Raw genomic sequence first — 14,310 nt, forward strand, 5'->3', positions numbered from 1 at the left:
ACACATTGGGGGACCCATGGCTCCAGCTGCATATGTAGCAGAGGATTGCCTTATCTGGCATCAACAGGAGGGGAGCACCGAGGCAGGAGTGGATGGGTAGGAGAGCACCCTCATAGAGTTAGGGGAAGTATGGAGGGATCAGAGGGTTTGTGGAGGGGAAACTGGGAAGGGGGATAACATTTGAAATGTAAATAAATAAAATAATAAAATTCAAAAAATAAATGAGGGTCTAAGTCATAAATGAATGATATTGGTTAATTGTTTGAAGACACAAGCACAAAGTTCTTATGTAAACCATATTTGTATTAAGAGTTTTCTAATGTATTAGGTCTTTAAGAGTTTTATCCAAGCTGTTTTGAATGTATTTACCCTCTCTTCCCCAATTCTTCCCACATCCATCTCCACTTCCCTACAACCTAACTTTATATCTTTTTATTATCATTTTCAGCCAATAAAGATTAATTTCTGCTGCTCGAATATTTTTGGGTATGTGGCCTTCCACTAGATCAGAGTTAACTTAAAAGGTATACACACTTAGAGAAAACTGTCTATTTCTTTCCCAGAATCTAACAGTTACCAAGAGCTCCACAGATAGGGTGAGATTCCATGACTTAAAAGAATGGGGAACTGCAACTTTATTTTTTTTTTACAAAACCCATTTTTAATGATGGTTCTTAGACACTTTAATCTCCCTTCTAGGCTACCACTCACAAGAGATAGTGTAAAAGGAAGGATATGGGGAAGTGGACATGTTCAGAAAGGTTCTTTGTAGCAACTCCCATCTGTGTTGTCTGGAAATTGGCAGTTCAGTTCACAGGTTAGCAGTGGCAGCTCAGTCCACTCACAAACATTTCATGGATACACCAACAATCCAGTTCAGTAGATTTGGGATAGCATGACATGAATCAGCAGCAGTGACACTTCCTAGCAGAGACAGTTAGACCTCAGCCTCAACACAAGTCAGCAGGAGGGACGAATGCCAATTCTCAGCAGTGACTCTGTCAGCGAAGCAAAGATCAGAGAAGATGCAAGACCAGCAGGCATTGCACAGTTAGCTCTATAAGCAAACCAAACTTAGCCTCCCCCACCATTCAACAAGTTTTGTTTATACTCTCTCCAAACATCATGTGTCCTCCATGGGTCTTACCTCAGCATGTGCCTTGCCTCGATACTTGTGTCTGTCTGAGCAGTCATTACTCTGCCAATCAGCCCATGTCCAGGAAGCAGCAAGAAGCCACCAGCACACCACTAGAAAGTTTTTGGTGCGTTCCTCCCTATGGAGTCCCAACTAATGGAGCTCAACTACGAAATGTTAGGTGAACCAATACATGCATATTGTCGGCAAACAGCCTTTCAGTGTGTGTCCTTTCATGACTTACTTTAGCAGAACATCCTTTCACCTGTGTCTGCTTCTGCTAAATGTTCCTTCACAAGTCTGCCTTAGCCTTTCACCTGTGTCTACTTCAGCAAAAACGTTTCTTCACCCCCGTCCAGCCAAACTGACTTTCCAAAGAACCCTTACGTTTCCACAGGTAACAATATACATGTTCCATTTAGAGTTGAGCATTCTAAAGTCTCTTATTCTCTACACCTCGGTCAGTTATGGATTTCTGTATTAGTCACTATCTACTGCAAATAAAAGCTTCTCAGATGATTCATTGATCTATGAATACAATGATACATAATTAGGAGTCAGTTTAATACTAGGTCCATTAAACAGAATAATGCTGTCATATTATAATAGTATTATATTCTCCCCTAAGCCATATGGCCTATGTATCCACATATCATTTCCTCAACAACGGTGCTAAGTATGGGTCTCATCATGTGAAGTGAGACTTATATCCAATGGAGGAGTGGATACCCCTGCGGTGTGCACAACTATTACACTAGTGGCCATGACTTGCTAGGTCAGTCATTGTAGCTCACAGTGTTCACAGCTGGGCACAATAGCTGCTTACTTTCCTCTCCCAGAAACATGAATAGCAGCTTCCAGCACTATCTAAGACAGTCAGAAGATACGAAGAAGCCATTTGAGTGCCAATGAGATTTCTTCATGTGCTATAACTTAAGTATATAGTATCTTTTTTTAAATGTAAGCATATAGTATTATAAACTGTCTTCTTGTGACTGCTTTCATTATGCACCATAGATCTTGGTATGTTGTGTTTTGTTTTCATTATATTCTAGGAAATTTTTTTTATTTATTTCTTGTTTCTTCCTTCCTCCATTATCATCTGTAGGTGTGGTATTTGGTTACCATGATTCTGTGTGTTTTATGTCATCTCTTTGGTTGCTGATATCTAGCTTTTTTTTCTTTGTGGTTAAATAAAATGAGGATGTACTTTCAGCTTGTCTATGGTTTTTTTTTTTTTGAGATTTACCTTATAAAGCAAATTTAAAATTGATAAGGACTCTAGGACATTTCTAGAAAAAAATTCAGAGAATCTGCTAAATGAAACAGAATTTTCCTGAGCAAAACTTAAACAAGTTATACAAGAACTTTTAAGACTCAGTTTCTCAAAGAAAGCATTCAATTCCAAAAAAAAAAAAAAAGATTAAGAACAAACTTAATAAATGACTGACACTGGAAAGACTTGTCAGCTATTACTATGAGTGAATCTCATTTGAATTCTGATTTGAATGATTAAAAATTATTTGACAAATACTGAACACTTGAAAATATTAAAATTGGGGAACAGGGGGAGGGAAGAGGGTTTATGGGACTTTCGGGGAGGCAGTGATCCAGTAAAGAGGAAATCATTTAAAATGTAAATAAAGAATATATTGAATAAAAAAAGAAAAAAGAAAAAACAGTTGTTTAATTTTCTCCTATAATCATAATACTCTGCCTTTATTTCTTTGTAAAGCTTTCCACACTTTACAAAAATATACTAAAATTATGAGGTAGAATTTTCCTCAAAGTAATGCAGAACCTGAGGTAAAATGCCTCATAAGTTGTACAGGTTGGTGAGTCATTACTTCTAGAACTCATATGGTAATAACTGTTTAATGTAATCAGATTTTCAACCAACTAATATATATATATACATATATATATGCATATTTCAGTAAAGTCTCAGGAGATTATCTTCAAGATTTTATTCACATTATGAAATATGCTTTATATATAAAAATTTAAAAGTATCAGAATACTTGGATGTAAAATACTAAAACAAATTCTTATGTGCTTCTTTAGATCATATTTACATTTATAAATTTAATGTACACATTATTAGAACAACAGTGTATATCAATCTTTAAACACATACTACCAAATTATTTTTAAATTGTTCAGTTCTTTTACAGTAAGAATTTGCTCTCATAGTTATGTTTTTCCCACACTTATGAAATAATTCATAATTTATAAATGCTTAGAAAATTATTATAAATGGGAAATTTTATTGTACCATTATATCTACTCATTGACCATAGAATGCATAAATTTTCAAACTATTTTTTTCAAAGTTCAGCTCACTTGAGAAATTTTTAGTTTTATGTCTATCTGTCCCTCTCTGTCTCTGTCTCTGCCTCTCTATCCACCTACACACACACACACACACACACACACACACACACTTTTGGCCATGCTGAAACTAAACTCAAGGCCTTATGTACACAGTGTTCTAGTCTGACCTACAAGAAATCTGACAGTTGTTTCTCTTGAATTGTTTAGATAACATTTTGCTGTGGTGGTGGTGGTGTTGGTGGCAGCAGCAACAGCGGCAAGGTTTCTGGTAGCCCAAGGTAACTTCACAACTGTTATGCAATGAAGGGTGAAGCTGAACTCATAATGCTTCTGTCTCCCTTTTCCAAGTGCTGAGGCTGTAGATGTGCATCACCATAGCCAGCTTTCTAGACAAAATATATAAATGTGCTTTCATTTTTTTTCAATGACTAAGTATCTTCTTTCTTTGTTCTAGAAAAATCTCTAACACATTAATAAATTATATCAATATAAAAATTTCATTTTTAAAGAGATTATATTCTCATTTTCAAATCCGTATCAGATGATCTGATTTGGATGCTTCTGAACACCAGAGGTCATTCAGGACTTTGCAGACCTCACAGATTAGTGGTCCAGAAAAGCACCCACGACCCTGGCATTGGAGTTAGCCCTCTCTGTTCATTAGATGGGACCTGTTTCCATCACAGACTTTGGGCCAATTAGAAGAACTTGAATTGATCCCAAGAGCTCTGAAGTCAGTGAGTCATTAGTGGCTTATCTTAACAATAATTTCACATGGTGTTAAAAATGTAGAACTGAGATTGAGGCAATGAAACCAATGCCTTCAGGTATTAGGAGCTGTATCATCATCCTACAATGTAGCCAAAACAGAGACATTTAAATGATGCATATTTGAAAACAGTTTTCTATCCTGAGGTTAGATCACAAAGGAAAACAGGCTAATTACTAAGTAAATGGTAAACTGCACAGAAACACAGCTATGATCCACAAATTACCTATTCTGGGCAGGACAGCATCTAACCATTGGGCACAGAAATAGAGACAGATGGCACTGTGTGCTTCATTAAAGACAAAAGAACAGTCATCACGAAAACCTGTTTTTTCTTTGTTAGTCAAAAATGCTCTTTTGTAACTCTGAAAAAAAAAAATCACCCTTCGCGCTATTTCTGTCTACCAGATATCTGATAAGTTGAATATTGAACAATGTGTCATTTAAAAATATCTTTGTCTTATAGAGAAGAGAAGCCAAAAACATCATATATATAAAAGCTGATGCTCTTAATCTGGTTTTCTCACATGCTAGGAGAAATGAATGAAAAACCAATGGAGATAATACGCATATTATATCTTGGGGAAAATAGACTTGATTTTGGTATATACTGATTGAATAAATGAATTCTTATAAACTTCCTAATATTTTTCTTTTAAAGATTTGTTTTACTTTTTATGGAGAGGAGGGGAGGAAGAGGGGGAGGGGGAGGGGAATGGGAAGAGGGAGAGGGAGGGCAATGAGGAGAGGGAGATGGAGAGGGACAGGAACAGGGACAGGGGCAGGGACAGGGACAGGGACAGGGACAGGGACAGGGACAGGGACAGGGGCAGGGACAGGGACAGGGACAGGGGCAGGGACAGGGACAGGGACAGGGAGAAGGAAGGTGAATACAGATGCCCAAAGAAGCCAGAGAGGCCATTTGATGCCCTGGAGCTGAAGATACAGGCAGCTGTAAGCTACCATCCATAGGTGTTGGGAACTGCATCATCTGCTGAGTCATCTCTCAGTCCCATTTTTTCCTTTTATATCATGCCCTATTAGATAGATCCAGAAAAAACAAAAACAATACCAGACTGAATATGAATCTCCAGTCCCAGGAGGTGTCTGTTCAGGGTTTGGATGGCTAAAATGTAGCTTACCGTGGAAGGACTCAAACATCAGAAGGCTGACTCAAATATTTAATCTGCAACAGCATATCTACTACTTAGTGCTGTTTAGTGTTTATCCATCAAAATTTTTCTTTATGTCCTATCATGTTCCAGGTGTCTATAGTAGAATTCAAACCAAACTTACTTTAAAGCCTCAATTTTATTAGGCTCATAATAAAATTGTGTTCTGGGAAGAGAGAGAGAGTATGTGTGTGTGTGTGTGTGTGTGTGTGTGTGTGTTATGTTTTGCATGTCTTTTGGGAGTGAAGTTATCATTCAGATGAGACTTCTAAATTTATGGGACATTTTGTTTTCTTTCACTCTTCCTAAAGTGATATATCCATAAAATTGAACTATGTAGACTGGTGAAGCTTGGTATTGACTGTCAAATGGGGCACTTAAGGAGATCCTGTCTTGGCAAAGCATCAGTGGGATCAAATGGTGGGCTGTATGCTATGCACCAAAGCAAACGTTTGGAGTCAAACGTTTGGTCACATCTTGGATTCTCTGGACTTTCTCAGTATAGAGTATAAAACATCAGACCTACTGAGGTCTGTCTACAATCCTGGGATTGTGGTTAGAGCTGAAGGTCTAAAGTAACCTCTGGGAACAAATGGATTCTGTGTGCTGCAGAGACATTTGGAACTTCAGAAGTCAGAACCACCCGCCCATACTGACTTTAGAGACTACTGGAACCAAAGAAGTAGTCTTTCAGGGGACACTGGGCACATTGGAGCAGAAGCCACACTACACTGACCTCTGAGGCCAGTGTGCTGGAGTCATGGTCATAGGATGCTGTGTATACCCCTAGAAATCAAAGGTCCATTTCCTTGGTCCTGTAGGAGCTGAAAGCCTGAGTGATTAGACCTTTCTGGTCCTGAAGAAACTAGAAACACCAGATGTGGTAGTATATGACATTAATCCCAGCACTCAAGAGGAAGAGGCAGGCAGATATCTGTGGGTTCAAGGTCAGCATGGACTACACAACAAGTTCCAAGACAGCCAGGACTATACAGAGAGACTATCTCAAAAATCTGTTAAGTGTGGATAGCTCAGTCTCTGAGAATGCCCTAGGATCTAGGTTAGTTAAGACAGCTGGTCCTCCCACTATACCACTCCTGGACATACTCCACTATGTTCATAGCAGCCTTATTTATAATAGCCAGAAGCTGGAAAGAACCCAGATGCCCCTCAATGGATGAATGGATACAGAAAATGTGCTATATTTACACAGTAGAATACTACTCAGCAATTAAAAACAATGAATTCATGAAATTCTTAGGCAAATGGTTGGATCTAGAAAATATCATCCTAAGTGAGGTAACCCATTCACAAAAGAACACACATGGAATGCAGTCACTGATAAGTGGATATTAGCCCAGAAGCTCTAAATACCCAAGACACAATTAATATATCAAATCATTCCCAAGAAGAAGGAAGGAGAGGGCCCTGGAAAGGCTTGATGCAGCAATGTAGGGGATTACCAGGACAGAGAAGTAGGAGGGGGTTGATTGGGGAATGGGCAGAGGGAAGAGAGCTTATGGGACTTATGGGGAGGGGGGAACTGGGAAAGGGGAAATCATTTGGAATGTAAACAAAGAATGTAGAAAAAGACTGCTGGTACTCCTATGGGGTTGCTCTCCCTTTCAGCTTCTTTAATCCTTCTCCTAATTCAACCATAGGGGTCTCTGACTTCAGTCCAATGGTTGGATTTAAGTATCTCCATCTGCCTCAGTCAGCTGCTGGTAGGGCCTCTTGGGGAACAGCCATGCCAGGCTCCCATCTGTAAGCACATCATAGCATCAGTAATAGTGTCAGGCCTTGATGCCCCTCAATAGGAGATGGATCCCAAGTTGGTCCAGTCACTGGACCAACTTTCCTTCAGTCTCTTCTCCATTGTTGTCCCTGCAATTATTTTAGACAGGAAAAAGTCTAGGTCAGAAAGTTTGACTGTGGATTAGTAACCCTGTCCCTTCACTTGAAGCCCTGACTATCTACTAGAAGTAGACTCTTTGAGTTCCCTCTCCCCAATGTTAGGCATTTTGGCTAAGGTCACCCCAACTGAGTCCTGAGAGTCTCTCACCTCCCAGGTCTCTGGTACTTCCTAGAGGGTCAATGCCCCAAGGCTGCTTATTTCCATTCATTCTCTTGGCCTTCTGGGCTTCTCTTCTGTCATCCCCACCCCAATATCTGACCCTGTTCCCCTTTTCCTCTCCCCCTCCCCTGCCCACCCAGGTTCCTCCCTCTCTCTGGCTCCTGTGAGTATTTCCTTCTAAGTGGGATTGAAGCCTCTTCACTTGGGCCTTTCCACTTGTTACACTTCTTACAGTCTGTAGGCTTTATCGTAGGTATTCTGTACTTTTTAGCTAATATTCACTTGTCAGTGAATACATACCATGCATGTCCTTTTGGGACTGAATTACCTCATTCAGGATGATATTTTTTCTGCCCCACCCCAAATACCTCTAATTCCAAGGAGTAGCCAAGGTTTGGGCTATATGGTAGCATTGGTGCTGAGTGTGAAAACACATCCAGGGTTCTGTTTGCACATCATCCATCCAAGATCACCTCAGCAACTCCATTTGACAGTCAACACCAAGTTTCCGTATTCTGCATAGCAGAACTTCATGCAGATATTCCTCTAGGAAGAATCACATAAAACAAAACACCCATATAAACTAGGAAGAAGGAGAAGCCTGTTCCAACAGATACAGAGAGGACAACAAAGAAATATGAGTTTGACACAACCACCATCTAAGACCCATCCCCAACTACCACCACCCTATATGGAAACCCCAAGCTACAAAGCAAGCTAAAATATCCGAGAAAAGCTACAGTCTTACTTTTTAAAAAAAACTAATGATCACAGACAGTATTCAAACAAATAAATACATGAATTAAGGAGACTTATTCAATACCTTGAGAAGATGGTCTCAAAAATGAATAAGTCAGTCAACTGGAGGTGTTCTGACTAGTTTTTATATCAACCTGACACAATGTAGGGTCATGTAAAAAGAAGAAATCTTAATTGGCAAAATGCCCCCCATAAGATTGGCCTTAGGCAAGCTTTTGGGGCATATCGATGATATATGTAGAGGTTCCCAGCCCATTAAGGGTGGTACACAATTGTGCAGGTGGCTCTGGAGTGTATAAGAAAGCAGGCAGAGCAAGCCATGAAGAGAAAGCCAGTAATCAACCTTCACCACAAACTCAACTAGTTTCTGTCTCCAGGTTTCCTCCAGGTTTTAAGTTCTTGCCTTGACTTTCCTCGTTGATGGGCTGTAATATGGAAGTTTAAGCTAAAATAATCCCTTTCTTCCCCTGAGCTACTTTGGCCATGCTGTTTTATCACAGCAATATAAACTCTAACTACAACAGGAGCCAAAAGCTATTTCCATTCCTACTTCGTAACTGTAATCTTGTTCCTGCTATAAATCATAATGTACACATACGATATACAGGATATTTGATATATGAACCCTGTGAAAGAGTCATTTGACTCCCAAAGGGGTCACAACCCACAGGTTGAGAACTGCTGATATATTCAAACAAATAAAAAACACAACAGAGAACATCATTAACAGACAAGACTATGCAAGCAGTTTTCAGGGTTGGAAGACAAGGTTGAGGCAATTATACAAACACACATTTGTAAGAGGAAAAAAAGCACAGAACATGAGTGAGAATTTCAAGAAATTTTGGATGTATTCAAGAAAACAAACCTGAAAATTCATGGTGTATATGAAAAACAGAGATCAAAGAAAATGGAATAGACAGACTACTTAGTGAAATTACAGCAGAAAACTCTGCAAAGTAGCACAAAGAAGTAGGCAAACACAAGAAATATAAAGTACTCCAAATAGACATGACCAGAAAAGAAATTCTCCATGAATCAGCATAGTCAGGATGGCAAAATGTAAAGTAGGGAAATAACCCTGAAAGTAGCACAACAGAAAAGTCAGCTCACATACACAGGCAGAACTATCAGAATTTCTTCGAACTTATTTCAGGAATAGTAAAGATACACAGAGCACCAGGCAGTGGTGGTAGGTGCCTTTAATCCTAGCATTTGAAAGACAGAAGAAGGTGGATCTCTGTGAATTTGAGGCTAGCCTGATCTACAGGGCAGGGCAAGTTCCAAGACAGTCAGGGCTACACAGAGAAACCCTATCTCAAAAAAAAAAAAAAAGTCAAAGAACATGGAATGAAATGTGAAATACTTCAAAGTCTGAAAGTAAACAGCTGTTAAACCATGTACAGATTTAAAAATAAATTTAGAAATTCATATGGAACCACAAAAGACCATAAATAACAAAAACACTACTGCAAGCACTATAACACCCAACCAAAAATTATACTACATACTATAGTGATAAGACAGCCTGGTACTGTCATTAGAAAACTAAATAAATAGACTAATGGAGTAGAATATAAGATCCAGAAATAAGACAAAAATGCTACACTCACTTAATTTTTGACAAAGAAGGCAAGAAACTACATTTGAAATAAAGATAACCTATTCACCAAAAAGTGCTGACAAAACTGAATATCTAGTTGCAAAAGAATGAAATTAGATTCATATATTTTTTGCACGAAAATCGATTTGAAATAAATCAGAGACCTTAATTTAAAACCTGAGATGCTGAAACATCTACAAGAAATTATAGGGGATGTACTCCAAGATGTAGCTATAGGAAAGGAATAGAACAATGACACAAAGCGCTTATCACTGAATATCAAGAGATGGAACTACATACAAAAAAAAAATGAAAACAAAAACCTATCAGCAGAGTGAACAAACAGCCCACAGATTGGGAGAAATCTTTACCAGGTATATTTCATACAGGCAACTAATATCCAGGATTTGCAAATAATTGCAGAAATTAAGTACCAAGAAAATAAAATCAACAAATGGCTTAATGAATTGAACAATTCATTGAGATGTTCAGACTTTAGTCTAGCTAATCTGGTTGTATAATTTTTTTAATTCACAAGTTCTTTTCAATGAAGTTTTAGTTAAAATATGAAATAAGTTGTTTCCTAAAAAAGTGTGTGACTCACTAGGTGACAGCGAGGCACAGATAAGCTACTTGGACTGCCCTGCATGGTCCTCAATAGCCTCCATTCTGTTTGCCCTGTGGTTGATTACCAGGGACCTTTACCTCCCCCTGGGTCTGAGTACTCTCAGGCCGCTCCTCACCATAGATCCTCTAAACCATTCACATGGCATGTAGACACAGGTAGCTTACCTGTATTCCCCAGGACAAATCTCCTCCCCAACAACTCAATGTCATTTCCCCTATAGTAGTTTACTAGGAGTCATGAACTAACTCTTCTCTCTCTCTCTCTCTCTCTCTCTCTCTCTCTCTCTCTCTCTCTCAAATTCACAAGATTCTAGATCCCTCTAATTCAGGAACATCCAAGAAGCAAGGAAAGAGAGATAACCTTATTACCAAACACATTCCCAATCCCCATCCGAGTCACCTTGACATTAGAACTTCTTCCCACCACTCCTCTCTCCCTTTTGGACTCACTCCAACCCACAAGGGACACTATAATTAACACATGTGGCGTGTAAACTCAAGTCATTCCTTTACCTTAGCACTTATCAGAGCCCTGTAAGCTGCAAGGATGGAACATAGCCATGAAACTCAATGCCAGTATACAATGTTAGTGAGAAACTATTCCAAGCTCCTTGACCAAGTACCTGAAAGCATCAGTCTGTAACAGACAACAAAAGAACTCAGGAGACTGATGTCCCAACACTGTTATTGCACATTTAAAACATGCAGCTGAAAGAAAAAAAAAGTGACTTGAATAAGAAATGAAAGAAAGAAAGAAAGAAAGAAAGAAAGAAAGAAAGAAAGAAAGAAAGAAAGAAAGAAAGAAAGAAAGAAAGAAAGAAAGAAAGGAGGGAGGGAGGGAGGGAGGGAGGGAGGGAGGGAGGGAGGGAGGGAGGGAGGGAGGGAGGGAGGGAAGGAAGGAAGGAAGGAAGGAAGGAAGGAAGGAAGGAAGGAAGGAAGGAAGGAAGGAAGGAAGAAGGAAGGGAGAAGAAAAGAAAGAAAAGAGATTAAACCAACCATCTTCCAATGCACATATCTCAACACAAAAAAAATACCAAAAATGAGAAAAAAAACTAAAATATGACATCTCCTCCAAAAAAATGCAAATCCCACAGTAATAGCCTCTGTTGAGAATGACTTAGAAGTCTTAGACAAAAAGTCCAGACAAAAATTATAACCATGGTCAACCAACCAAATTAACGAAAAGAAATACGTGAATAAAATAAATAAGTCAACCCAAAATATAAAAATAGATTTTTAATTGTTTAAGGAACCAAACTGAAACAATGCCAGAAGTGAAAAACCCAATAAACTGATGTTTTAAACCCAATGAAGAGTCTCACTAAGAAATGGCAGCTCTTATGTGTGTAGCCTCCACTGCCCTGCTTTATACAAAGAGGACAGCCTCCACCCAGAGACTGAGGTCACTGGAGTTGCACTCTTGAAAAGAAATGAGATTGTCCCATCTTGATGGTAGAGGCCATTCTTTGCCCTCTGTGAGGAACCCAGATGCCATGCTACACCCTGCTGTCTGCCTTGTCCTGAAACCTCCTGTGAAACTCTGAATGTTTGCACAAAGGATGGTATAAATCCACTGACTCTGAGATGGTAAAAGAAATATAGCAGAAAGAGTAAGCAGTCCACAGTGTGGATCACTAAGTGGGAAAAGATTATAAACTTTTCATGATAAAAACCTATTAAAGAAATTTATGGTTATTAGTCTGTCTCTACAGGAGATACAAGATTGAGTTATCTCAAAAGAAGAATAAATAGACTCAAGAGATAACAAGAATAAATAAACAGTCTCAGGTAATCAAAAGATACCTGAGAAAAATATTTTAAAAATAACACAAACTTAGACACGTCTTTCAATAATGACTGTAAATATTAGTATTCCCAATGCCCCAATTTTAAAAAGACACAGACTGTTAGACTGGATTAGAAAACAGGATCTATCTTTCTGTTTTATTCAACAAATACATCTCACCACCAAAGATAGACATCACCCTGGTGTAAAAGGAACAGGAAAAGCTGTTCCAAGCAAATAGAAGCAAGCATCAAGTAAGTGTTAGTAATTTAATGTCTGAAAAAACAGACTTCAAAGTAAAAGCTTCCAGAAGGAGATAAGGATGCAATTAATGCTCACTAAAGGAAAACTCCAAGCAAAGGTATATAACAATCCTAAACATAGCATTATCCCATTTCATAAAAAGAAACATTGTTAAATCTAAAACCACAAATTGACCCAAAACACAATGACAGTGGATGGTTTCAACTGGAAGTTTTACTCCTAATGGCTAGCAACTAAAGTTCTGGAAGGTACTATTTACCACCCTACTGAGAGAGAAATGTAGTGGTGGATATGAACCCTGTGAGCTTCAATAATGACCTGCCTCTAACTGATTGCCACTAGCGCAATAATGGCATGAATGTTACGGGAGTAACCAATCATTGTTACTGGATTTAAAGCTCTGTTAATGAGGCCAAGAACAGAACGCCAGAAGAAAGCCCACTATTATTGCTCTGTTAAATGAACATAGCAGTAAAATGACTCTTCATGACATATTGCTATACTTCTAGAACAGTGCATCATTCAACCTTCATCAAAGAACCTTCCTCTTGCACTAGATGGTAATTAATAGAGACCTCAAATAGACAAGCTACAGAGAGTAGAAGACTGTGGCGTGCCTAGCCCTAAGAGGAATGTCTGTATCACATTGTGACTGCATGCACAATACCTACACAAGCTCACACAAAACCCTAGCATGGAGGAGGAGAAGTGGACACCAAGTACACTCCTAGCCAAGAGCTATCAGCAAGTGATAATTCCTGGAAGAGGAAAAAAATCACTTTTCTTTAATGAAGTGACAGTGGGTACATAACCATTCTCTACGGCAAGCCCCATGCTCAGGAGTAGACAGCAAACACAAGTCAAACTACATGTTGTTTTCACTTGAAGTTGGTGAGAAATGGGGACAAAATTGGAAGGAATTTGGGAAAGGGGAAAGAATGGGATCAAAATACATTGTGTGAAATTCTCAACAAATAAACATTTTTAATGATTTGTGACAGACATAATGGCACACACCTTTACTTCAGCACTCAGGATGCAGAGGTTGGAGGAGCTCTGATTTTTGAGCCCATCCTGCTCTACATAATTAGCTCCAAGACAACCAGGTCTATGGAGAGAGACCCTGACTGAAAAAAAATTGCTCATTAAGATTCAGTCAAACATTAATGATCCTTTTACTACAAATCTCTCTATTTGTAATCATCTCGCCATAAGCTAATCCATTATTAACAAATTATTTCAACTATGTATTTTTCCAAGAAAAAAAATCAAGAAAATGCTTCCACTAAAATTAGAGATCTCCTCTCTCTCTTGTGAAAGATTTCCACCTAATATCTCTCCTCTCTTCTTGGTCTAGTCAGTTTCTCTTACATATTCATGTCCCATACGCCATCACACATTAGAGCTCTCCACAGTCCCTGGATGATTTACTTGGTTTTCTGACGCCAGTCACAGTTTGATTTGTTGTTGGTTTGTTTTTTCTCTGCTTTCCAAACTTTGATACACAATCATGATTGGGGGGAAATGATGAACATAATATCACAGCTCTGGAAGTATTGAGGGTTATATCTGGTAAACACTGACTATTCAGACCAAAACTACACATTTTTGAAAGAGTAAAAGCAATTTACCGATGTAATTTAAATGCAAAATTTCTTACAGAAGTGATGATTACTATAAATGCTTTCTTTCATTTCTTTTTTTGGATTTCTAGATTTGCTCCCTTAAAACTTTTGGTGGAAAACTTCACGCTAATACCTTGACAACAATCCAACAACAATGCAGAA

The sequence above is a fragment of the Apodemus sylvaticus genome, chromosome 7 (genome assembly GCF_947179515.1).
Source record: "Apodemus sylvaticus chromosome 7, mApoSyl1.1, whole genome shotgun sequence".
Classification (NCBI taxonomy): Eukaryota; Metazoa; Chordata; class Mammalia; order Rodentia; family Muridae; genus Apodemus; species Apodemus sylvaticus.